We start from the raw sequence: 26,765 nt of genomic DNA on the forward strand, positions 1-26,765 counted from the left end.
TTCTGACTCTTGGCCCTGAACTCTTTACGTTGCCCAACATCTGATTTTTTTTTCACTGACCCAGAATCCTGGCTCCAGGAAATAAAATTATTCCTCCATTCATTCAATACATATGTAATGAGCTCTTTAATGTACAGGCAACCCCATCTTATAACAGAAAGCAAGAAAAGGAGAAAAATCTTATTGGAAATTAACTTCGTAGGCTCTGGAACATTCTCAAGCTACTCAATGGAAAGTCTGCAATCTCCCCCCAAAATCTTTCCCACACTAATCGCACTGGCTGCCCTCATTTCCCTTGTTGCTTCCTACCCTGTTCCACACCCAGGGACACAGTCGATTATGACCTGGGAAGGGTACAGAATGCCAATGAGGTCAGAAAAACATAGTAAAGAGGCCCTCGGAATGTAAGGAGGGCTTCAGGGCAGGAAATATCCAAGGTCATTCTGCTTGGAACATTGAGAAGGGGGAGAGAGGTTCATCCAGACACAGATGTTGAGTGGGAGGGTGGCACTGCCACAGCGTCAGGAGACCAGCATGATGGTAGAGGGCAAATTAAACAGGCCCTCGGATGGCAGACAGCGGCAGCCTCAAGTGCAGGCAATTTCAGGCTGCGCACTCAGGGGAGCCTCTGAGCGGCGGCTGCTCCCCGCGGAGAGGAGACGAGACAGGCCGTGGAACACAGCCGTCACTTTTTCCAACTGGGAGCATGCTGACAGGTCATAGGGAGCTGAACAACAACCCACATGATTAAGGGGCCCAAAGGGGTGATTTATGAACCAAGATAAGGACCACGACTAATAATCCACTGCTTTCAGGCTGCTTTTCCCTCTGCTAGCTCTTGCGGCACATTAAAAACACGTTTTGGAACCTTTTTCTTTGAAGCGAAAACAGAGGCATAGGTGGGTGAAAAGCCAAAAATAAAACAAAACACACCCCGACTATGACCAATTCTATCCTTCTCCTCTAACGTCTACCCCAGACCGTCCTCTAAGCGGTTAACACGGTCTCTCATGTAAGTAGGAAGACAAGGGACATTAAAACCATCTTCTAGAGGAAGAAAAAAGACACCCCAATGCTTAAACAGTATAATTCATATCTACACACACATGACTAGAAGGAATAAAAGTTTGCCAGTATTTAGTAGAGTTACGAATCATGGGTTTAGGGTTTTCTTCCTCAAAAATGGTTATGAGACAAATGATGAATCCTTCTGTCTTTCTAAGGCTTGATTTACTTCTCTTCAAAAGAAGGCAATCAATCACGTTTTGGGACCTCCCCGTACCCCTTACCATCCACCACGCACATCCCCACACTCCCTTTGTAAAGTTAAACGAAACAATTCACATCACGTATTATGGAGTCCCCTGAAGAAGTGAGGTTGAACAGTGATGCTGTTTCATATCAATCATTTGCAGTCTTAGCTCTGTGACCTTGGGCAAACCACTTAACCTCTCTGGGTATCACTCTTCCTTCCTGTGGAATGAGGGTATTGGGCTAGATTCTGAGAACTTTCCCAGCTCTAAATATGACTCACTGTAACACAAACCTCACAGCCCTTGTAGGAAGAGTTAACGGTCAGGCACACTTGAGGAAGGTAGGGGAAAAGGTACAGCGACAAGGAAGTGGTTTCGTGAGGCCAGGAAGATCCCAGAAGCAAGGGAAGGGAATGGAAAGGAGAAAGGATGCAGACAGATGGGGAAGCGTTCTCAACTAGAAAATAAATTCTCAAAGTAGGAGGGAGTTACATTCTTTAGAGTCTGAAAAAAGGAAAAAGCAGAAGGGCTGATGGCGAACACTATCTTGGCACCAGCACCGAGGATTCTGAAAGGAGAGAGACTGGAAATGGGAAACCTAGGAAAGACCAGGAACGTATATCAAGCGTTGGGTTGTAAGAATAAAGAAAATGCCTTGAAGAAATCACTGTACAGACCCAGAAGCAGGATAAGAAAATGCTTTCAAAATCCCCTGCCTGGAAACAGTAGCAGTGCTTTCAACAATAACAGCACAGGTGAGCACAAAGGATGTGTTAATATTGAAAAAGTCTACTTTGTTCCAGAGAACCAGGGCATACAAATTAGAAGGGAATTTAGGGGTCATGTAGGCATTTACATGGGGCTCCCTTTCCGAGCCTCTCCCAAGCCTTTGATCCACTGAACCTTCTCCCCTAAGGTTAGGCTTGTTAGCACAATGAGAAAGAGATGGGAGAAGATTTGGAAAACCTGTGCTTGCACTCATCCATTAGGGTCATGAGAATTTCTAGGTTTAAGAGAGAAAACAATGGGAAGATCATAGTGAGCAGAACAGATGGCTGCAATGAATGTTCATGGTATAAGGAGATAGGAAGAAGACGGTCATTCTTGGGAGACACTGAAGAAACTATTTGGGAAAGAGGAGAAAAAAATGAAATCAGAGTTGGGAGGGCTCTTAGAAGTAACAATGTTGTCTCTGTCAAGTGATCATTCAGCCTCTCACAGAGTGCTGGCAGCTCTGTTTGAAAAGTAACTCCTACAATGAATCTGAAATCTACTCATAGAAGCTTCCACTTACAGCATTCTCTAAAGCAGCGCTTCTCAAACTAAGGTCCACATGAATCACCTGGGGATCTTGTTAAATTATAGATTCTGCTGGTGGGTGGGGGAATTCTGCATTTCCAACAAGGTCCCAGGTTATGCAGACACTACTGGTTCACGGACCACACTTTGAGTAGCAAGGCTCTAGACCCGGAGTACATAAGCCCAAAAGGTCTTTCGCTATGATAGCTGTTTGAACTAATGATCTCCAAGGTTTTTTTCAGTGCTAATATTCTATGACTCCTATCAATTATATATGTCAATATTCTGGATAATATAAAAATTGAGACAGAGTGATCTTAAGATGGCCAAAAATCAAATTCTAACATACAAATGATAAAAATACATTATCCAGGGGCCGGCCTGGTGGTGTAGTGGTTAAGTTTGTGTGCTCTGCTTCAGCAGTGTGGGGTTTGCGGGTTCAGATCCTCAGTGCAGACGTACACACCACTCATCAAGCCACACTGTGGTGGCATCCCACATACAAAATACAGGAAGATTGCCACAGATGTTAGTTCAGGGACAATCTTCCTCAAGCAAAAAGAGGAGGATTGGCAACAGATGTTAGTTAGCTCAGGGGTAATCTTCCTCACCAAAAAACAAAAAAAAAAAAATTACAGTATCCAGAGTACAAGTTCCAAGACTGGAGTGGAATCTGAAGAGTTATTGACTTGTTTCTAAGCATAATAATTTCCTACTGTCAGTAGGTGGCAATGTTTCCTTGGGGTCTAAGGGATTAAAAACTGGAACCAAGGTTCTCAACCTTGGCTGTACACTGAAACCACCTGGGAAACTTAAGAAATCCTGGTAGCTAGACCCCTTCCCCAGAAATTCTGATTTAATTGGTCTGGAGTGCAGCATGGACATTAGGATTTTTTTAAAGCTCCCAGGTGATTCCAATGTGCACCTAAGGCTGAGGACCACTAAAGCAGAGTAAGAAGTAGCAGATCCACAGAAACCAAGAGGCAAGGAGGGCTAGGAGGTAAATGTTGGTCATCACCGCTAATTCCCTGAGTCTCCCCACCCCCCCACACGAGCTGACTCAGATGCACCACACAATCTCCATTCCATCTCATCTTCCCCTTCAGCCCCTCACTACTAGGTGACACCAAGGCTGTCCCCAATTTTACTTCCTCCAAACTCCTATGACAACAAGTGATGCTGGGCCAAAAGATGCCAGGATGGTTTATGCGGGAAAAGCACTGACAGTCTTTGTTTTCTACAGGACTTAGCAAAATACCCTTCCCCAAACTCATCCCCAGTACCAGCCTCGACTCCAGGGGTCAGCAAATTTTTCTGCAAAAGGCAAAAGAGGAAATATTTTATGCTCTGAGGGCCGTGTGGTCTCTGTTCCAACTATTCAACTCTGCCGCTGTAGCACAAAAGTAGCCTTAGACAATACACAGATGAAAGGCTATAGCTATGTTCCAATAAAACTTTATAAAAACAGGCGGTGGGCTGGATTTGACCCACAAGACATAGTTTGTCAACCTTGCTTTACCTCCGAGTTTCTTCTGAATTTGTCCCCTCCCTATGACATCAAGTGCAAGTACCAAGCACAATGCTTGTGACACTCACAGGACAGGAATGAGACCACTGCATAGAGAACGGAAAACATATGAGGGGGCCTCAGGAGGTATATGAGATTTGAAACGTGGACCTAAAATAAAGTGACTATTCAGAAGTGAGGATGAAAATAGGGAAAAAAAAGCCCTACTAAGAACTGTGAAATAGCCAGACATATTTCTGACATGGGGCCTAACCCTGGGATTCTTTTCCCATGAAGCAACTTGTCTGTGATCTGAGGCCAACTTTTACCACCTCCGATGGAAATCAAAAGTCAAACTTGTCAGGAAAAGAAAATGAACCACCGGGAGTGAGATGTGACCAGACCAGGCAAATAAATGAACACTGACATAAACTTCACGCCTCATGCAAAAACTAATTCAAAATGGGTCACAGGTTTAAATGTAAAACTATACAACTTTCAGAAGAAAACATGGGAGAAAATCTTCATGACCTGGGGTTATACAAAATTCTTAGGCATGACACCAAAAGCATAACCCATAAAGAAAAAAAAAATTGATAAACTGGATTTCGCCAAAATTTAAAGCTTTTGTTCAATGGAAGCCAGTTTGAAGTGGATAAAAAGACAAGCGGCAGAATGGGAGAAAATATTCACGAACTACACATATGACAAAAGACATATCCAGAATACTCGATAAAGAAACTGCCAAGTGAAAATTGGGCAAAAGAACAAAACTCCAGCCAAGGATATAGGAAGGCAAATAAGCACGTGAAAGGAAGCCAACAAGGTTTGGTAGTTGGTTCAGTGTTGCTGTGTGACAGGACGAATCGTGACTGCGGTGAGATTCCGGCCCTAGAAACTAGGCTGAAAAATTATTTTTGCCCACTGGAGCTGTTTGGAGTCTGTATCTTGAGTCTCAGGGCCTACTGAGACATGTCCAGACCTCGTTACTGCTCTGTAAGACACTACGATATTCCCCCAAGTCTGGAATAATGGCCTTCCATGCAAAGATGTTCAACATCGTTAGCCATTAGGGAAATGCAATGTAAAACCACTATGAGATTCCACTACGTACCTATTAGAACAGTGAAATTTAAAAATACTACCACCACCAAGCACTGGGGAGGATGGAGAGCAGCTGGACCTCTGGTACATTGCTGATGGCAATGTAAAATAGCACAACCCTTCTGGAAAACTGTTCTGCAATTACTCATACAGCTAAACATACACTTACCATACGCCCAGCAATACCCCAGATAGGTATTTACCCTAGAGAAATGGAAACTTATCTTCCCACAAACACCTGTACATGAACGTTCACCAGCTTTTTATCATTACCAAAATTAGAAACCACCAAAATAGCCTTCCAAGCCTGGTCAATTCTGTCTGGTAAGTAGGCCCTATGGGAGGCCACTATTCCAGACTTGGGGGCATAACCTATTGCCTTAAGGAGCTGTAATCAGGCCTCGACATGTCTCTATAGGCCAGAATTTAAGATCAAATTCCACTGTTCCAAGGGACAGAAATGTTTTCAGCCTAGTTTCCTAGGCAGAAGTCTCGCCTGGGTCTCAGTCCTCCTGTCACACAGTCACATCGAGCCTACCACCTGTTGGTTTCTGAACATCGCTGCCTCCTCAGCGAATCCACACCAAGCAAAGGCTACCGTATGTGCGACTCAGACAAAAGGACAAGCTAAATAATGAAGGCATGCCTGAGCAGCCAGTGGAGGGCAGGCCTGCAGGGGGACAGCTGATGGAATCATCTGGCTGTCTCAGCATGAGGGGAAGGGGGAATCCAGTGGGTTCAGTTCTTCCTCACACCATGCCCCTCTAAGCTCTCTATTGCTGTTGCCACCTCTCCTGGTTTGTTTCTCCTCCTCGGAGCATCAGATGTCTGTACTTCATTCCCTGCACGGAGACCTCAGTGGGCACGGGAAATCTATGTGGTTGGCAGCATCCTCAGCTTCAGCCAGCCATTCTTCTGGAACACATGCTGCAGAATGCCCTTCCTGTTCTCCACACACACTGCCAGGGGAAAAGGGATTAGTATAGGGAATCGAGAAAGCCCTCGGTACGAGAGGAAAACCACAAGCTGCTCGGTCATTAGTACTGATGTGAATGCTAAGCTTGTGCCCTTAGAAGCAGCGCACACACGAGGCTGAACAGGGCTCTCCTATTCAAAGGCCGCCTCCTTCCCCTACTCTACCATAATATTATTACTGCTAAGATATTCATTCTAACTTACATAATTTAGTCTTGTACACAATAGCCTTTTATAAACTTCAGAGCACTTTCATAGCTATTACAACCTATTTGACCTCACCCAACGCTCACCAACTTGGCTCTTGTGTCTTTTCTCCCTTTCTCCCCTTAAGTTATTTCAGCCACACAAATCTTGCTCCTTGGTCTGAAAAAGGAAACACTCTACCCTCAGTGGACCCCTGGGGGATGTTCCAAGGATCATGCTGCAGAGTGAGGGGGCACACGAACTGCACCCCGCCACCCTCCTAATGTTCCTGAAACACTATATAATAGGTTCTGATCAAAAACTTTCTGTCAACAACCTACTGCCTAAACAAGAAACTCAAAACTGACATTCAATACTTTCTACCAACTGACCCAAAGTGGCCAGCTGTCCTTCTCCCACCAGGCTGCTCCCTGAAACAAGAGGTTTCTAAGCTGTATTCTTCCAAGCCCTGTGTTTGTGACAAAGCCTCAGAGACTCCCACTTTAGGGTTGAGAAACCACGCAGGCGGAGATGCGCAACCATCTCCTCCTGCATCCTGCTTCATCCACAGCACCTATGGGTCTCAGGTTTAATATGTTGGGGTTCCCTGTAACACTTTGTTAGACAAAAGGGATCTTAGCTTTAAAAAGAGAAATCTGAAACTCATTGACCTGTCTGAAATACCATGTTGCAATAGTTCATTGCACTGTGGTTTATTCCCTGTCTATTCTGAAGATAGTACTTGGATGTTCTCAAGTCTGCACTGTTACCTATGCAGTGACTACCTTAAAACTCCTGTCTCGGTCCCTTAATCTATCGAAAGCACTCCCATATGTTCTACCTCAAAGATCACCTCAACAAAACCTCTCCTGAAGGAATTTCTTCCACACTGCTATGGCAATTAGGACTGACTTTATGATAATGCTATATATAAAATGCATTTCCTACTCTTACCTAATACTCTTAACTTGGAACATGGTTCTTCCTCATCTTCTCAACCAGAGTCTAAGTTCTTGGCAGGCAGTTGCTACATAGGTTCAGCTTTGAATCCTCTTTAGTAACTATTATAGGATCTTCAGCCAAATATAAGGACTTGATCTGACAATGGAGAAAGATCATAGTGCTGTGTGGAGAACAGAAGAGGGCAGGGGAGGAAACAAGGACTCACAAAGGAAGCTAACTCATAAGGGAGGTGAGAAAGGGTACATGTCACTAAAACACCAGGCCTGTTAATGCTACCCACACCCAGAGGCAGACAGATCCCAGGCAGGAGAAATATCGCCAGTGGGCAGACTCTTGACCAGTTGCCATTTAATTTTGGAGGAAGACAGCCTTCCAAATACGGCCAACCTTCTCCTTCAATTTATTTTTCCTCTTTAAATATTTGGTTATCCTAATGGCTATTATCAAGGAGAGTCATAGCATCATAAAATCTCAGAATGTAGGTTAACACCCCTCAGACTCTTAGCTCAACACTTTGAAAAGTGATTTCAGTTTCAGAAACACAGACTCAGCCTGTTTGACCTACTTCTCTCTTCCTAAGAGCTTAACAACTTTTAGGAAATCAGGCTACTGAGTGGACCACAGGTAAATTTTTCTCTTTCTGACTTTTTGAAAAGAAAATTGAAAAATAAAAAAGAACAGTAGCTAGAGCCCTTAGAAAATCATATCTAATGGTCACCTTGTTTTGTAGCAATCATCACATTCTGAGCCTAAATCAAAGGATCTTCTATGACTAAGTCCCAAAATAATATGTCATTTTAACAATTTATTGGCTTAGAACAATTGTGCCAAAAAAGCGAACTATTTTTCTCCAGACTAAAATGAGCTGGGTTCATTTTATTTCTTCCCAACCCCTTTTTGATCAGGATGATACTCGGTTGCAACCAATTACACCCAGATCACTGCTCAAAAATGAGCACTGATGTTTAAAACTTGAATGTGTTTATCAATTCCAGTTCCCAAAATATCGGCTATTATTCCCTTTCTTAATGTTTCCAATTACATCTCCAAAAGGGAGAGGAAAGTCACTCATGTCACATCTCTGTCTCTCTCGACTCCCCCTCCAGTCACTACGAAGAATAAAAAGAAATCCAATTTTAAAACAAGAACATTCGATGATGAATAATTAAGATAACCAAGGCACCGTAAGGGGTATTTGACCATGAGAAACTGGCTGCAAGGTGACTGGCATCTCCCAAACTCAATGAGCTTAAAAGACAGAACCTGATTCTTCCTCTGCTCATACAATGTGGCCCCTTCTAAGACGGAATGGGCAGCCAATGAGAAGGGCTACAGCACCGAACGCTTGCAGAAGGAATTGATTCTTGAGGGGTCCTGGTTTGCGTGGCTGTGCCTGGGGTACTCACTGGGTCCTTTCATTTTCATAGTGCTGGTTATTCAGTGAGTCCTTTCAATCTGGAAACTTCAATCGATCAATCTAGAAATTTTTCTTTTATTGCTTCTTTGACAATTTCCTATTTGTTTTTTGTTGTTGTTTTCTCTGTTTTAGAACTCACACTTATCAGATGTTGGATCCCCTGGACTGATTCTCTGATTTGGTCATCTTTTCTCTCCTAACTTGTATTCCTATTGTAATTTTTGGCTTATTTCTTCTCTTTAACCTTTCAGCCTTTCTACTGATTTCTTTGTTAGTTTGACTATCGTATTCTAAGTTCTCTGATTATTTCCTTTTCATAGCATCCTGTTCTTGTTTCAGGAGGTAGTGTCTTAATTCTAGTTTTTGTTTGTTTGTTTTTCCAGGTTTCCTTCCAATCTCTGCTATCTCCAGCTTTCTTCAGCTTCCTCCTTCCATTTATTTATTTTGGTCTCTCTCCTTTTTATGTTGGGAGAGTTTCCTCAAATATTTCATGATTTTGGGTTGCCCAACCATTTTAAGAAGGAAGAAGTCAAAAGCTGACTGGAAATGCTCCAGGGTAGGGAGGTGAGGGGAGGGGAGGGGTGGGGGAGGGTGGTTAGTTGTCTGGAAGGCCTCACTGACCAGTGAGCTTTACTGTAGAGTGATCAGGATGCAAACTGGCCTGAAGCTGCAGAAAACTTCCAATGTCAAGGCCTAGAGATCTTTTCTCTGAGACCAATCAATTTCTCCAGAGAAAAATCTTCTCACAAGTAGTGATTGTAAGGAGAAACGGGAAAGAGCTATAGTTCAACTAGCGCTAGTTCAACATGAAGACTTCTTCTTAAAATCTTTTTTTAACTCGTGGTACATTACCCCTACCTTTTACAACAAATGGTACCTCCATGCCTCGAGCCTTTCCAGAGTTTCCCCACATCAGTCAATCAACTCACCTGTCATCAGTATCCCCTTCTACAGACCTCAGACTGAGGCTGCCTCTGCTCAATTAAGGCCATCAATGCACCCAGGCATTCCGTCTCTTAAAAACAGTTGTTGAAACCTCTTTATGGACTATTTCCTCTCTTGTTCTCTTGTCCTAATGGTTATTTCAGCAAGGCTTCAGGAGGGGGAGGAGATAAACAGATAGGAGGGAGAGGAGATAAACACATATAGCCAATCCACCATGTTTCATGAACATTCCCTAACACTAGTGGGGCCCTTTGGGAAAATTCTATATGATTTTCTCCACCAATTTCAGTGATGCTAAAACTGTAATAGAAGCAAGCTCTTCTCTCTTCAAATATTGGCTTGGAAGTAACATTACCTCAGTGGGGGAACATACAGCTCTGATCCAACTGCTAGTTTTTCCATTTACTCCAAGCCATGGTTCTCTTTCTTTGGCTATGTCAAAAAATCCCAATAATTACTCACTACATGTCACTATGATCCGTTTATATTTGTCTGACCCTTGCTACCAACAAACAAGAGTCAGTCAAGAACCACGTGGACCACCTGCATTATATTATGCTACAGAACAGAGAGAAGCTCTTATGTACAGCATTCAGTATCACAATGTAATGGTACCATTATCTTCAGAGACTGTAAAAAGGGTTTGAGTCTTCCATGTGCCTTCCTAAGAAGTCACTTTACCAACAACTTAACAACTACAAAAGAGCAGCCATTACACTGTGGCCTAACATTCCACAGCTCACTACTGGAACATGTATCCTTTAGGTAGAAAGGGACAAAAGATCAGAATTATAAGCATCCTGGTGAAATGTTTTAATAATTAATAGGTTCTTCCATGAGGATTAGTTAGAAACCCAGCATTCAACAGAAGGCAATGCAGAACTATTCCAGAATATGAAGAAAGATAGCCCTTTGGTCAAGGCATTCAACAACAACAACAAAAGAAACCATGTTTAAGACTCAGTAGGGAGGAAAATGCCAAGAACCAGAAGACAAAGAGTTCACTGACACCAACGAGATTAAAAAGTAAAACCAGCACCAGAGTGGTGGTAACGATCAATTAATATCAAGTCTTGGTCTCATCAGGCAGACTGAAACAAAATTAGAAAGGGAATAATTTTCTTACCAGGCAATTCGTGGTTATGGACTGCCATGCCCAAGCAACACCTGAAACCTTCCTGGAAACTACCACAAATCACCTGGCATTCCCATACACATCCCACATGCTGGGTAACATTCTATTACTGTACTTCACTGGTATTTGTCTCTCACTGTTAACATTTTACCTGCTTATATTTTGTTTTTCTAATAAAATGGAGATCCTTGAGGCCAAGGACTTACAGCCCAGTGATCAAGAACATGGGTTTCACAGTCTATGTGGAAACTGCTTGTAATTTCCCAGTACACACCAATTCTCCTCCCACAGTAATAGAAACCCCAATTTTTAGCTAGTACATAGGCACCTGGAATAACGCCTTCATTTCCCAGCCTCCCTTGTAGTTTATGTGGTCATGAGACTAAGTTGCAGCCAAGGGGACATAAACAGAAGCATCCTATGGCAGCTTTGGGAAATCTTTCTTAAGAAACTGTTGCATGTGTCTCCTTTGCTCCTCCCCAGCCTCAAAGCCATGTTGGACAACAAGGTCAAGGTCACACCAGGGGGAGCAACACACATAAGGAGCCAAGGTCTCTGATACCATGGGCTACCAGGCCTCCCTGGGACAGTATTTATGTGAGAAAGAAAAACTTCCATCTTACGCAAGCTTCTGTTATTTTAGGTATTCCTGATCCTCATGGCTGAACTTAACACTACTAAATATAGAGTCACAAAGATTTGAGTTGAATTCCCAGATCAGTCACCTTCTAGCTGAATGATCTCAGGCAAATCACCTGCCACGGTTTCCTCATCTGTAAAATGGGATCAACATTACCTAACTCAGAGTAGTTTGGAAGATATACACAGCAAAGAATCACACAAATTCACATAAAATTGCAACTGAGGATATTCATAAAGAAAATGAACTTATAATAGGGAGAAGTGACCGAGTCAGGAAAGAGAAGGGAGGCTTCTCTGAGGAAGTGACACTTAAAATTTAAAACGTAAACAGAAGCTAAGTAGACCAAGAAGGGAGGAAAAACATTCAAGGCAAAGCTCATTGCATAGGCAAAGGCCCTGGGCTGGAGGGATTATGGAGGCCAAAAGGAACAGAAAAAAGAGCAGTGCAACTCTGGAAAAGACAAGGAGGAGAGCGGTGAAGGAAGAGAACACTAAAGAGGTAGATAGGGGGCCATTGTGTAGGCCTTATAGGTCACGTTAAGAAGTGTGGCCTTTGGCCTAAGAGGAAAAGGAAGCAATGGACATGTTTAGGTTGGGAGGATGAGGTAGGGCATGGCTGAAGATGCTGAATTCAAAAGCTCACTCATCGTAGTATGAAGAACAGATTGAGGGTGGGGCAAGCCTGGCTTAGATGTATGAAGAGCATTCAGATGCTACTGTAATAGTCCACTTGAACTAGGAGGACTAGGAGGGTGCTGGAAATGCAGAGAAGTTGCTGGATTCAAGACCTAGTTTAAAAGTAAAAGCAACGGGCCTGGCACTGGATGGGATATGGGACTGGAGGAAGAGTGAGGAACCAAGAGGGAGCTTTCTAATGTTTGTGCAACTGGATACATGGTGGTGCCAGTCACTGGATCAGGATAACCGGAAGAGTATCAGATTTATGGAGGAAGATCAAGAGTGTGATACCAGACTTGATGATTTTGAGGTGCCTTTGAGAAATCCAAGAAGAGATGTCCAGTGGGCAGTGGGAAAAATAATCAAAATTTGGAATCAGAGAAGAGGTCTACGCCAGAAATATAGATTCTGGACTGGTTGTGTATAGTTGTGAATGTATATGAGATTCCCTAGGGGAGAGTAAAGAGAGAAAAGAAGAGAGAACTCCAATATTTATAGACTACCATCAGAGGATTCACTTCTCTATGAAACCACAGGAAAATGCTGATTGGTGGACCAAAATGGTTGATTACCAGCAATTTCTATATGGTTCAATCTGATAGAAAGGATGGCCAGCAGGGTGTGATGTATTGTGAAAGCCAAAAGACTTAAAGGAGACTGTGATGATCAATGGTGACAAATGTTCCTGAGATGTCAAGAAAGATGACTGGAAACCATCTGATGAGTCTGGAAAAAAATGATCATTAATTCTTTTAATATGAATTATTCTGGCAGAATGATGGGGCTAGAAGTCAGTTTAACATGAGAGAGAGGAGAGAAAATGGAGTATGGGCAGCAAGTAAGCAATTCTTCTAAAGATCAAACAAGATAATATATCTAGAGAGATGAGAAAAGTGCCTGGCTCATTTAAAGGGCTCAATAAATGGGTTAAATGATTAAATAGTTTGTTTTTTTTTTTATGTTACTAGTAAGATTACTGGTATCTTTAAACCTCTCAGAGAACTTTAAACAAAGCTTTGCACTTAGCTAGTACTCATAAATATTTTGGATGTGATGACAACTGTTAAGTAGGAACAAAGAAATGCTAAGTCATTCTGCATAATTTGCAGTTAAAAGTATCTATAAATTCTTGGTGAACCAGATGCCCTATTTTCCCTTCATAAAATATAAGCTAATCTAAATATGATTCTGTGTTCTTCATTCTTTCCTGCTGTGAGCTAACAATATCTTCCCATTAGAATATCACTAGATTACTACCATGCTGAAGTACATCCCACAAAACAAACAAAAAAATCACAAAGAAATTTGGACTAAAACAGAAACTGGTTATATTTTGTGACACTATTCACTGTTGAGGGATTTAATGAGGATACCTACGAGAACCTCCAGCATCTGAGAACAAAGCTGATCTTAGGATCAGGAGCTGCTCTTTGCTGTGGTCAATGAAACAACGAGGGCTTCTAGAATATTCCAGAAAGTACACTAGTCACAGGTTAGGTGTTCCTTTGGTTTACATTTATAAGTGATGCTTCTCTTAGCCACAGGTGAAATTTTGCAGCTTATAGGCCCAAATACCCAGCCAACATGCAGGATGAAAGGCAAGGAGGACCTTAGAAAACCAAAACAGTGGTGAGTCCCTGCAGGAGTCTTCATCTACTTCTCTTCAATGCAAATCAACCTGGGATGAATTACACTTTTTGCATTACTTGGAATGGTCTTTGCCCATCTACCACATTCTCTATCAGGCAAGCCTCTCATGACACACTCCCCCTGTCCACCCGCCAAACACACATCCATTCCTTCTGTAAGGCCCAAACATTCTGAATCCCGTAAACTAAGATAGTTTCCCCCTTCCTCTGAATTCCTATCACTCTTTGTTCATAATTTAATTTTGGCATCTAATACATTAGATTGCAATGATGTGTTTAGCTGTCTTGTCCCAGTTCAATCTTCCCACTGGACTACGTGCATAGCAAAGCTGACATCTGGAACACATTGTGTCTTATTTCATGCTGCATATCTGACATGTAATTGACAACAAATGTTTGTTGGACAGATGGTGTATTTCTAACAAATTCAGTCATCTGATTTAATGCATCAAATTAGGAGGGAGACAGCCAGGGGCAGTGTATTAGTTTCTTACAGCTGCTGTAACAAATTACCACAAACTGAGTGGCTTAAAATAATACAAATTTAATTTCTTACAGGTCTGGAGGTCAGAAGTCTAAAATGAATAAAATGAGTCTACAGGGCTGCATTGTTTCTGGAGAATCCATTTCCTTGAGTTTTCCAGCTTCTCGAGCCTGCCTGCATTTCTTGACTCATTGCCCCTTCATCATTAAAGTCAGAAGTGTAGCATCTTCAAATCTCTCTCTGACCCTCCTGCTTCACTCTGATAAGGATCCTTGTGATTATATTGGTCCTAGCAGGATAAACCAGATTAATTAAGAGTCTCCAGATGGGTGATTAATCACATCTGCAAAGTTCCTTTGCCATGTAAGGTAACAATCAGGATGTGGACATCTTTGAGGGGCCATTATTCAGCCTAGCACAGGCAGGCACACTGACAGCTACATAAAGCAAAGGATAAAACAGAAAAAGAGGGAAAGTAGAGGAAAAGTAAAAATATACAACAATGAAAAAATAGAGCAACCTGTGCCACATAAAGTGGGAATTGTATGTCTACTCTATATCAATGCCTATATAGTACATGCATTACAAAGCTCCTGTTTGTATTAATCCTGACGTTGCAAGCCTTATGTATCTGACCATCAAACCCTGGGAACATATTTCTCCCTTACTCCTTCCATAGACGCTGGGAACTTGATTTCATAGGTTACAAGTTCCCACCCTACAGACCTGGGAATCCAGATGATCCAAAGTCAAACTGTGAAGCAGGATTTATTTCACAATCACATACACATGGCTTCACAAACACACACACACACACACACTGCATACAGGCTGTCCAGAATTGCTACACAAATCTACTTTCCTCCTAGTCATCTATATTTCAAGTTGCTGACAACAGAGCCCCATTAGCAACTTCATAGGTAAAGCTGGGCTCTATCACCGGCCTTGATATATGGCACTCTTGGTGGTCACTAAGTCCCATTCATACCCATGACATCACTGTTTCCATAGAAACATCACTACCACACTCTCAAAGGGGGAGAAACTACAAGGATTCTCAAAGACACAAACCTCAAACAATGTAATTGGAATATGCAAGCTGTTAGCTAATGTGCTTTTTTAAGGGTGTCTTGGTTTCTTTGGAGGAAAACAATCACAAAGTGCAGATTTTAAAAATTACAGATAAACAGGGAATAAATGCAACTAGGAAATACAACTCCTAAATTTCTTTCTGAAATGTAATCCACTCTACTTTGTGCAAGCCAGATTCAAGAAATTTAACTTTTCTTAAAATAAGACGAGCAACCCTATAACAAATGCATGTTAATGTTTCAATGCTTTAAAAACATTTAAAACGTCTTTAATGTTTTTTGACTTTTGTGTTTATATTCTGTGAACCGAACATAATTGAAAGCAAATTGTAATGATTTTTTGGCAGTGCAACTAAGAAAGAAAAATAATCTCATATGCAGTCAAATTCCACAAGAAAATATAAGAACCAAGTCACACTCATGTTAGTACTCAACAATGGAATTATATTGATGAAATTGGGCACAAAGAATGGCAAAGCCAAACTACTATACAAAATTTGAACAAAACATGTTCAAAAGCAAGCATAAAAACCAAAAATCAATGGAGAAGAAAATCAGACACCAGCAGCATCCTCGGATTGTTTATATAAACAAAAGAGAATATACTGGGATTGTTAGAAACGGCCACTGTGCATATGGAGAGCAACTAGCACATTCTTTCACATATTTATAATTAGTAGTCTGATTTACAACTCCAGAAACATCTTAGGAATGCCTTTCTGGATGTGGGATAGTCTTTTAAAAGACTGAGAATGTTGCCCAAATTGTCGCCCAAAGGCAATCTAACTAAGAGAAGATGAGTATGCACAGGGGTGTGTTCTCAGAGAGAGACCACATGTACAAACATGTGAGCACTCTGTCCCAGATGATGAGAATCATAACTAAACAAGCCTACCAGAAGTGACAGGTCGTCTTTTCTAGTCTCCCTGAGCAATGGTAAGAAGGATGGTGAGGCTTGAGCAATGGCGAATATGTCAAACACAACGTTTACAAGCTGAGAGAAAGGGTCCTAATAGAATCAACCAAACGTAATCCTACACAAGCCACTGTGAACCCCCATAACACACGCTGCCAACCTTGGGACTACTCCTTCCTTAGTGACCTATGTCAAACCCACCAGGTTTATATAAGCACTTGACCCTCAGTATTTAATGATGATAAATCCTACAAAGACCCATTTACTTATCCTAATTGTAGACTTGTTTGTGGGCACTCTCCTCTCCCTGAAAACTCACATGTATGAAGCAGCACAAACAAATACAGATGGCATAGAATGACCATCAACACCTGTCAGAACATCACCCAATCCTACAACAGGTCAGACGGGCACTATTGTCAGAAGATTTCCACCATGGACCTTAAAGGCTTGACCTGTGAGGAGACAAAAACACCTGGAACTAAGAGTTGAACCATGGGATAGAAGACACATGGAACTACGAAAGACCACTGATGTGTCATCCTGGGAAATAAACCAAGCTAGGAGAGAAGAACTGAGGGAAGTACAGGTAGATTCAATGGAAGAAGAAGATTACAATAAGATGAGTGGTGGGAGCTGTATCTCCTACCATGTAGGCTACTCTTCCATCAATTCTCTCCCACACACCCCCACATCTCACTCATAGTCCTGTTGGGAGATATAGGAGTAAGGAGTCACTATTTTACAAACAGGGCATATGAAAATTATTAAGACGTGGTTCCTGCTTTCACAGGGATCACAGACTGGTCAGAAAAGATAGATGTCTAATAATTCTGATTCAGTGTTATGAACAGTGTGTGATAAAGTGGAAGGATGACTAGGGGCTTGCCAGGGAGACAAGGGAGGACGGGAATATGAGGGCTGGGGGAGGCTGGGCAGCCAGAACATGTGCAGTAGCCTCCGGATACCAGTGCAGTGTTCAGGAAATGTAAATAGCCCCCTGCCCTGGGAGGAAACGAGCACAGGAGAGTGGTTAGAAATAAGGCTTGAAATTTAGCCAGGGGACAGTTCATGGACAATTTTTTAAATAACCAAAACAAGGCAATAAATCTGGTATATCTGATTAATGGAGTTGCTTAAAGGGGGAAATGTCGTCTCTGAATTTGGACAAAAAGGAAATGTCTATGGCTAATAGAGAAAATCTGAAGTGATGAATGGCTAAGTCAAGTCCAGCAACCATGGGTTACAATTAAGGTGATCCACGGCACTAAGATGGCATCCAGGCCTCAAGATGCTACACCTGCAGCAGATGGCCACTTCCCCTCTGCCACCGATGTGTCACTACAGACGATGTTGCCTTTGACAGTTTTTATGTGTGTGCCAGGTTTGAACCTGGATTTCTTACTGCCCATATGCTACCTCCAGCAGCACTTATTAGAAAATCACATACAGATGGGAACAGAGAAAGCTACAGGATTTCACTGTCCTCCCAATGTGTCAACTCTCTGGCTTTTGGCAAGTTCCCACCAGAGGTGCCTTTCTAAATACTCCTCTAGCCAGAAGGTTCTGTGGCATTTGTCACAGATTCAAGGCCTGAATATGGGTGGCTGTGTAATGAGCTAAGTTTTTATTATCTGTGATGTCCCACCTACCCTTGCTGTGCTTTTATCTCCCCTCCATGTGGCCCTTTCACCTCTAACACTCAAGCTTTCTCATCACTCCTTGGGAAAGATCTAAACAAAAGTCAGTTTCCCCTAGGAATAGTTTGGAGTGAGAAGAGAATACCATGTAAGTAGAAGGTGCTTAGGAAGTGTTTATGATTGAAGGGCTTCGAATCATTAAGAGATCATCTAAAACAAGCGATTTCCCAAATGAGGGGCACATTCACAGGCAGCTCTAGGTTCTGGCTCCAGTGGTCAGGGTGAAAAATCAAAATTCCTAACTCAGACCAAATACATGAGGGACCATAAGACTTCCTGAGAAATGACTTTTGCATCATCAGCTGCTCTGTTCTTGAGACAAGAGACCCTCTTACTCCATTTAACAAGCCACACATTTGTGTGCACACATGCACGTGTGTGTCTAAGAGAGGAGGACAAAGCAAAGAAGTTGACAAGCAAACGTGGCAGAATAAGATGAGTGATGCTGGCATTCAAAGATGCTTTATGTAGGTCAGAAAGTAAACAGTAAATTAAATAGTGTCCAAGTCAATGTAGCTGTCTGGCCAACAACGGAAAATCCCAAGGACTCACAAGGAGTTAGAATATAATAAAGACCTTTTGGAAGGGGAGTAAAATCCATTAGAAGATTAAGTTCAGCCCAGAAGCCAAAGTAAGGAAGACGGCTGCGAGGATGTTTACCAACACATTAGGTCACAGCAAAGAGAACAATCATTCAGACGTTCTGCCAGGACGCCAGTAGTAGTCCCATGGGTCGGACTAGGTATATAGGTGATGCTGTTTGTCCCCTGTCTCATCTCTATTCCAATTTATTCAATTCTTGTTTACCCCATTCCTACCCTTAAAGTCTGGGCTAGCTTGCTCATGCACAAAATAATCACTGGCATAGTGTGTTTTTCAACATTTCTCATTTGTGAGACTATATTCATGCAATGACTTCACGATGCTACAGAGGTTATTCTTCAAAGGATCCATCTGACCTTGCTCATTGGTTTTCTTTTTTTTTCACATTTTTAAAATTATTTTATTAATTTTTTTATTGTGGTAACATTGGTTTACAACATTATATAAATTTGGGGTGTACATCATTACATATTTCGATTTCTGTGTAGATTACATCATGTTCACCACCCAAAGACTAATTACAATCCATCACAACATACATGCGCCTAATCACCCTCTTTGCCCTCCTCCTTCCCCCTTCCTCTCTGGTAACCACAAATTCAGACCGGATTTCATCATTTCTCATGGTTGAGTAGTATTCCATTGTGTATATATACCGCATCTTCTTTATCCATTTGTCCCTTGATCAGCACCTAGGTTCCTTCCAAGTCTTGGCTATTGTGAATAATGCTGCGATGAACATAGGGGTACATGTTTCTTTATGTATTCATGTTCTTTGGATAAATACCCAGCAGTGGAATAGCTGGATCATATGGTAGATCTATTTTTAATTTTTTGAGGAATCTCCATACTGTTTTCCATAGTGGCTGCACCAGTTTGCATTCCCACCAGTAGTGTATGAGGGTTCCCTTCTCTCCACATCCTCTCCAACATTTGTTGTTTCCTGTCTTGTTAATTATAGCCATTCTGACGGGAGTGAGGTGATATCTCATTATAGTTTTGATTTGCATTTCCCTGATAGTTAATGATATTGAACATCTTTTCATGTGCTGGTTGGCCATCTGTATATCTTCTTTGGAGAAATGTCTGTTCCTATCTTCTGCCCGTTTTTTAATTGGGTTGTCAGTTTTTCTGTTGTTGAGATGTATGAGTTCTTTATATATTTTGGATTTTAACCCCTTATCAGATATATGTTTTGTAAATATCTTCTCCCAATTGTTAGGTTGTCTTTTCATTTTGATGGTTCCCTTTGCTGTGCAGAAGCTTTTTAGTTTGATGTAGTCCCATTTGTTTATTTTGTCTATTATTTCCCTTGCCCTCTGACCTTGCTCATTCTAAGGCCACTGATTACAGCTCTCACCTTGGCTGGGACTCCTGTCCTAATTAGCACCTTACACACAGCAGCAGCAGGTCATGGAAGAGGAAATCAGAGAATGTGGATAGCTCAGACCAATTCATTGCCTATCCTGTAAAAAAAAAATATCTTCATCAGTAAGTAACCCACACCTGAAATCCCTCTCCTGGGCCAGCCACCCAGGTCTCTCAGAATGAAACAGTCAAAGGAGGGAGAAGAGAGAACTGCCTGGAGAAGGGTCTGGGGTGCTGACTTAGTTTGGCCAGGTCCAGCTGGAACAGGCAAACACAGAAAAGAGACAGATTCCAGCTTCCAGAGGAAGCGCTGTTGTGGTCAAAAGTGCCAAGAGAGGGGGGGAAACCAAGTGACCAATCTATAATACAAACTGTGGAAGCCCCCTCCAAATAATCTGCTCTTCAAGGTCATCTTGAGCCCTTCTCCAGGCTTTAGAACAGCCTAACAGATGCTAATTCCACAGCCCCAAGGGAGATGTAAATGTGTTTAACTGATGAGCACATTCAATCTGTACTATTCCTGGAGCTCTAACAGCTTTTTAAAGGGCCTTTTGAAGAAAAGCATTTTGACAGCATCGTAGAATGTCCGAACTGAAATGGACCACAAAGAGCCTCTTTGGAGAGGAAGCAGGAATAGTGGAAAGAATACATGCTTGGAGAAAGGTCTGGATCCAAAGCCCAGATCAGGCATCTACCAGCTATGTGATCCAGGAGAAGTTACTTACGCCATTGAAGCCTCACTCCACCCACTCCACAGATTGTATTGATGAAATGCCCTGCCCCGTTCCCAGCTTATAGTGATCTATAGTTATAATTAGTAATATACTATAAACTAAGGTATACTATAAAGTACTATAGTAGTTTATAATTTAGAACATACCGTCTTCACGCCCGTTCTTTGGACCACCCACCAATCACAGCCTCTCACGACATGCCAGCCACTATAAAAAACACATTCATGTAGATTCTCTGGGCCTCATATTCCTTACGGTAAAATGACCAACATGTTTGCCTGTTACTAGCCAGCAAGGTGGTGGTGGAGCCAGCTTGCCAGTCCTGCCTCCCAATCCAAGTTTCTCATGCTCCGCATACTCTCCCAGGCCCACTGCTTTGCCCTTGGGGCATTCTCAGCTCTGCACACTATTCCCTGCTGCTATATGCTCACTACTAGAGAGCCCGCATCAAACCTTCAGCCTCTGCTAGGGTTCTGAGCCCCTTCAACCTTAACTTTCATCTGTGAATCTTATTAACAAGCTACATACTTCCTCTTTCAGGGTCCAAACAAAGCCCCTAAGCAAGAAGGCCTAGGGAGGTTTCTCTACACTCCTGGACAGCTTATCAAATCTCAATGAGAGGATTGGTCCACCAGCCTAAACACATTCAGATTATTTTCAAATAAAAATTACAAACACTTGTTAGGGTCACATGGCGCGTGGGGGAGAGGGGAGGTGTTAGCCACATGGGGCAGTGGTAGCTTTCACGTTCACCCACTCATACACATGATGACACATCTCATTCCCACCCAGTGGCACCCTCCTAAAGCTGCAGCTGGTCAACAGAAACTCCAGCCCTATGAGGTCCTGACTTTAAAAAAATTTAGAGACAATGACACAAATATTTCATCAGAAGCTCCTATTAGAAAAACAAGAAAATGGTTCTTGACTTGGTTTGGCCAAGTTGCCCAAAATCACACAGCTCCAGAATCCAGGAATCCTAACTTCCCTTTTCCTCCTCAACCACCAAGGACCCTCTCCAGGAGCTGACATTATCTCCCCACAGTAGGAATTATCATTTCCTTGGTACAGGATATGCCTGCTTCTTATTTCTCCGGATCCATGCATTTAAAAAGATAAATCTTCAACCAAACTACTTGTCTGTGTCAGCAAAAACATTTTTTTAAAAAAATCAACAGATATTTAAAAGGAAAAACCCCACAAGATTTTTCTGTTCCTGGTAGAGAAACTGCAACTTTCTCACAAGATTATATCCACAAAGGAGGTGACATTTTCTCAGATGTCAGCATCACAAAAGTCAAGGATAAAACTGTTTGAACCAGGGAATGCAGGATTATGGGAAATGCCTAAACTTTCACTTATCTTATTGAACAGAACTAAACAGGGTAATCTGGTTGATTTTGGTTTTCTAAAAATGCAAAGTGTGTTTTTTTTCTCTGACAGTTCGTAATCATGATAAGGCAAAATACCACTTTTTCCCTACATCTGTCACTGCCCTCAGCTTCACCCATGAGAACAGGCTTTGTTAATCTGAGGGCTCCATCAGTAAATATTTTGGGGCCAATGAGGTGTCAGATATGTACCAGGTGCTATAGAACAGCACTGTCCAATAGAATTTTCTAGAATAATGGAAATGTTCTTCATCGGTGCTCATACACTAGCTACTGGCCATATGTGATTACTAAGCACTTGAAATGTGGTGAGTGCAACTGAGAAACTGAATTTTTTATTTTACTTTATTTTAATTTAAGCTTAAATTGCCACATGTGGCTAGTGGCTATTGAACTGAACAGCACAGCTACAGGCAATCCCAAAGCATGAGAAAACATGGTCCCTGCACGTAGAATCGTGTTATATCTCAAGGAACAAGACAAGGACATGTGAAAAGCTAACTCATAATTGCAAGTGAATAGGTAAAGGTGTCAAGTGAATCGCACAGGGAATAAGCGCTGTGGGAATTCGAGGAACCCAGGGAAGAGTTACAGACACAGCAGAACATGAGCTGAGAGGGCCTAGCAGGAGAGCAGAATAGTCCAGGCCCAAGATGACATGGCACCATATTGTTTACTCAGACTACCTCTATTCCTACAGCTCCTCAGCATCACACATTAGCTGAGCTAATGCTAATGAACTCACAAATAAACAGGTTGTTTTTGTAGGTGCTGAGACACTACTACACACACACACACAAGCCCAGGAAAGATGGCACTACAGGTGAGATCCAAAGTCACCTGCCCTGGCAGTGGGACAGGCAGGGCAGACCCACTGGGGCTATCAGAGGGTTTGGCTGAAGCAGTAGGTGATCCTGAGATGAAGGAAACGGGTAGGGCTCCGAGGTATTTGGGAAGCCGAGGCATGAAAGCAGAAGGAAGGTCAGCTTTGGGGTAATGAAAGTTCAAGAAAAAGCTCTCTGGCTGATACCGTGTCCACAGAGAAACAAGAGGAAGAAGAACTCAAGTGATAGGTAGAAGGGTGGTCCTCTGGGGGAGGGTGTGACCAGCCACATTTAAACTCTTGGTTTTTCAAAAATGTTACAAGCAGACAGAAGTCTAAATCGGGACACCTGCGGCATCACCATCAGGGCCGTGCACACAGCAGCTACCCCAGCTGGTCCACAGGGCTGGTGCCATTTCACACAACTCAAACCTGCCCCGCCTCCCTCTCTCTCCTTCCCTCCCACCCAAGGACTGAGGAGGGCTGCCTCACGCCTCCAAGCAGGAGACAGCACACCTTTCTTTGCCCTTTCACAACGGGGAGGGAACCCCAAGGAAGTCAGAAGGACCCACAGTATAAATGAAATGCAGCTGCCTGGCACAGGCTGCTCCTTTGCTCCTAAATGTTGGCAAAAACTCTACCTTAAGGCCTATACTCCACCAGTGGATCTTCTTTCTCAACCTACCTCTATCCTTTTTAGGGGGAACCAGGAGGAGGCTTCAAAACTTTTAGCCTCTTAGAGTCCTGTATTTACAGGTCAACGGTCCTATGAAGGCTACCTTCATCAGTTAACACTTTGGAGGAGGGTGTCCAGATAAAGAGAAAATACCTAGAAATGTCCCCTGGACAAATGGACAACGGGCCCAGTCCTGGAAGACAGCAAAACCTTTATGAAGGGCAGTATTAGCACTGAAAGAGGAAATGGGAGAAGACCCCCTTGGCTATCTGGCCTAAGAATGACTCTAGGCCATGCTGAGAGCCAGCAGGAGGGAAGAGACCAGACAAAGGTCCAACTGTACAAGTCCTGGGTTCATATCCCAGGACTGTCATTTAGCAGTTGGTGTGACCCTGGGGAAGTCTCCTCACCCTCCAAATCTTCACTTCCTTATATGCAAGAGGGCCCTGTTGATCAGGTGTCAGCATGACCATCGCTTCTTCAGGGAAGATGTCTCTAGTAGGTCAAATCTCCCATCACATACACTCACCACACCATGGACCCTCTCCTTAGCAGATCTTAGCTGAATGTTCACAGTCATGTGTAACTGATTCTCTTTTCTGTAAATTTCATTAGGGTGGGGACCACGTCTACTTTCTTTCCGCTGTGCCTCAAACTCCACCACAATATGCAGCACATAGGAGGTTTCAAATTAACATGTGTTGAATAATTGAATAAATGATTAATTGAGCCCCTGTATGTGAAAATGATCTATAAAATAAGAAGCACAATGGAAATGTTTGTCATTGTTACTTGGTATGGACAATGACAATAGAATTAATCCTCTTAGCTGCTGGAAACCATTCTGCTTGCATTTCAGTAACAAAATTGCTCCATTTGAAGGACACCCCAAGGAAAGGGACTGTTACAAGCTATCCCACGGTGCCCCATTTCAGGATTCTCTTCATGACTGTGCCAAAATAGTCATCTCATCTATGTTCAGACGCAGTATCGCTTTATTCTGATCCATTGCTGGTCACTGTGGGAGCCTCAGTTGAGTCATCTGGGCATTTTAAAAAGCGAGAGGCCTATTGGCTAAATCTGCTGGCTATCTGGTGCCGGACCAGAGACAATGCCTCTGGCCATAGGCTATGCCAAGAAAAGCACTCGAGGTCCTACCATCCTCCACTTTTGCCTGAATCCAACTCTATACCCAAAGTACCATGGGCATCAGGAGCCAAAGGAAACTGCAGTAGCCAAGGCCTGGGAGAGCTTGCTCCCCCATGCTGATACATTCAAGGGAACAAAAGCCTTCCAAGTTGCACCGAGCTGGTCTGGAGATGGAAGGCCTTTATGCAGGTTTCCAAGGAGATGACTCAGATGCTGTTACCATAGAAACTGTCGCTACCATCTATTGTCCATCAACCCTTGACAGGAGAGGGAGAAGGAGTATAAGGGGAGGGGTGATCCAGAAGGAAACAAGAAGAGTTGGATTTCAACCAAGATTAAACAAAACATATTGAGGTGGGTCCCCTAAAGATTTCTATGGTGCATATAAGAAAACCTCCAATTTCCAAAGGAAATGAATTCGGGACACGAGTGTTTAAGGTTTGTTGTTATTTGTGTTGGTGGAACCGTGGTGAGTACAGTGGCACATAAAAATGACCTCCAGCCATTTCTCGGGCCCTGTCATCTAGGGTCTCTTGAGAAAACACTCAGATATGAAGGTCATCAGCATGGTCCAGGTCATAACCCCTGAAGCTGTAGGACCATAAGGAAACTGATGTAAGTTGTCTGTCCCCTCCCTTCTTCCTAGCAGAAAACTTTTTTTTTCCAGGTAAAAGAGGAGCATACTAGAAATCAATCTGATTTTTCTACTATAATTCCCACTACTAATAAAGTGCTAATTTTTTTAATCTAATGAGAGCAGCTCATGGGTTAGCTACACAAATCAGAGAAAAGTTCCATAAATAACAAACACATAGAAAAGTATATGGGTAAAGAAAGACATACTGGACTTGACATCAAGTCTGAAGATCAGAATTTGAAAGTCAGTCTCATCACTTATTACATGCATGACCTTGGGCACTTTAGGGCTTGAGTCTCAATTATCTCTTTTATTCCATGGAGATAGTAACTGCCAGTCTACTTCAAATGGTATAAAACCTTATTGTGTAATTATGCTCTCATGTGTTAAGCATCATAGGGCTGGTTACCTAAAATGCCTCTCCCATATTAGCAAAAGGCTTTTGACTTCAATTACTCCAGGCAGGGCTGTCACAAATCCTTTTGTGTTATCCAACTTTCTGTTTGGAAAACAGTTGGTACCCAACCAACTGTGACATTAAGATTATGGGTGACAAGATGGAATATGTCTCCACAGCCTTTTGATTACTTTCTTTTCTAGGCCATCAGGCCATGTGTAGGCATGAAGTCTCATGTTTAGACCTGTCTTTTCCCCCAAAGTAGTCTTGAGAAGTTAAATTTCAGCTGGGAATAAGATGAAGTTATTGGAGGAATTCTCTATAGTAGTAGGGATGGAAAGTGGACCCTGTTTGAGGGAAAATGAGAAATGAATCCGGTAGGTACATTGTCAAACCCCGTACATCTAATTTAGGGGAGAGAATGGGAGTTGGGAAAGATCTGGAGTCTAGAAGCAAGAGTAGAAATTATATACTACTGCTACCCCAGTCTAGGAAGTCTTCATGTCTTTCCACACCCTTTATAAAGACAACAAAAAATTTGAAATCCATCTTACAAAACAGGCACTTGCAAAGCTGCCAGGCAGGACCTATAGTCCTCTAGGCCTGCTCTAAGAAAGGTGACCCAGGCCTGGGCACTCCAGAAGTCAGACAAGGGAGGCATTCAGGTGCCACCAGATGGGGCAGAGAAAAGAAAAAGCAATTCAGTTCCTGTCGTTCTGTACAAGTTCCTTATTTATGTTTTTCTTCCAAATAACACTGCTGTGCATTGTTGGGATGCTCTTAGATCAGGAGCATCTGTCTTGAGGTATCAGACAAGAGGGATTAAGGGATTTCATTTCTCTTGGGTAAATACCTAGAAGCAGAATAGCTGGATCATACAGTAGGTGTGTGTTTAACATTTTAAGGACCTGTCAAACTGTCTGTGGCTGTACCATTTTACCTTCCCACCAGCAGTGTGTGCGAGTTCCACTTCCCCTACATCCTCATCAACACTTGATATGGTCAGTCTTTTCAATGTTAGCCATTCTTAGTTATGTAGTGCT

The 26,765-nt window shown here is 42.5% G+C and overlaps 1 protein-coding gene across 10 annotated transcripts in view; it reads right to left on the reverse strand.

Annotated features, from left to right (window-relative positions):
• The window catches only part of LOC106823687 (carboxyl-terminal PDZ ligand of neuronal nitric oxide synthase protein), a 286,226-nt gene that overhangs the window by 99,607 nt on the left and 159,854 nt on the right, over window positions 1–26,765 (reverse strand). For 2 of the 10 annotated variants that reach the window (XM_070497046.1, XM_070497045.1), the window contains exon 3: window positions 19,908–20,013. The exons of the other annotated variants lie outside the window; for them this stretch is intronic. The gene's annotated coding sequence lies outside the window, so the exon portion shown is untranslated. The remainder of the gene's footprint in view (window positions 1–19,907; window positions 20,014–26,765) is intronic. 10 annotated transcript variants of the gene reach the window in all.

Source organism: Equus asinus, chromosome 25 (assembly GCF_041296235.1).
Source record: "Equus asinus isolate D_3611 breed Donkey chromosome 25, EquAss-T2T_v2, whole genome shotgun sequence".
NCBI lineage: Eukaryota > Metazoa > Chordata > Mammalia > Perissodactyla > Equidae > Equus > Equus asinus.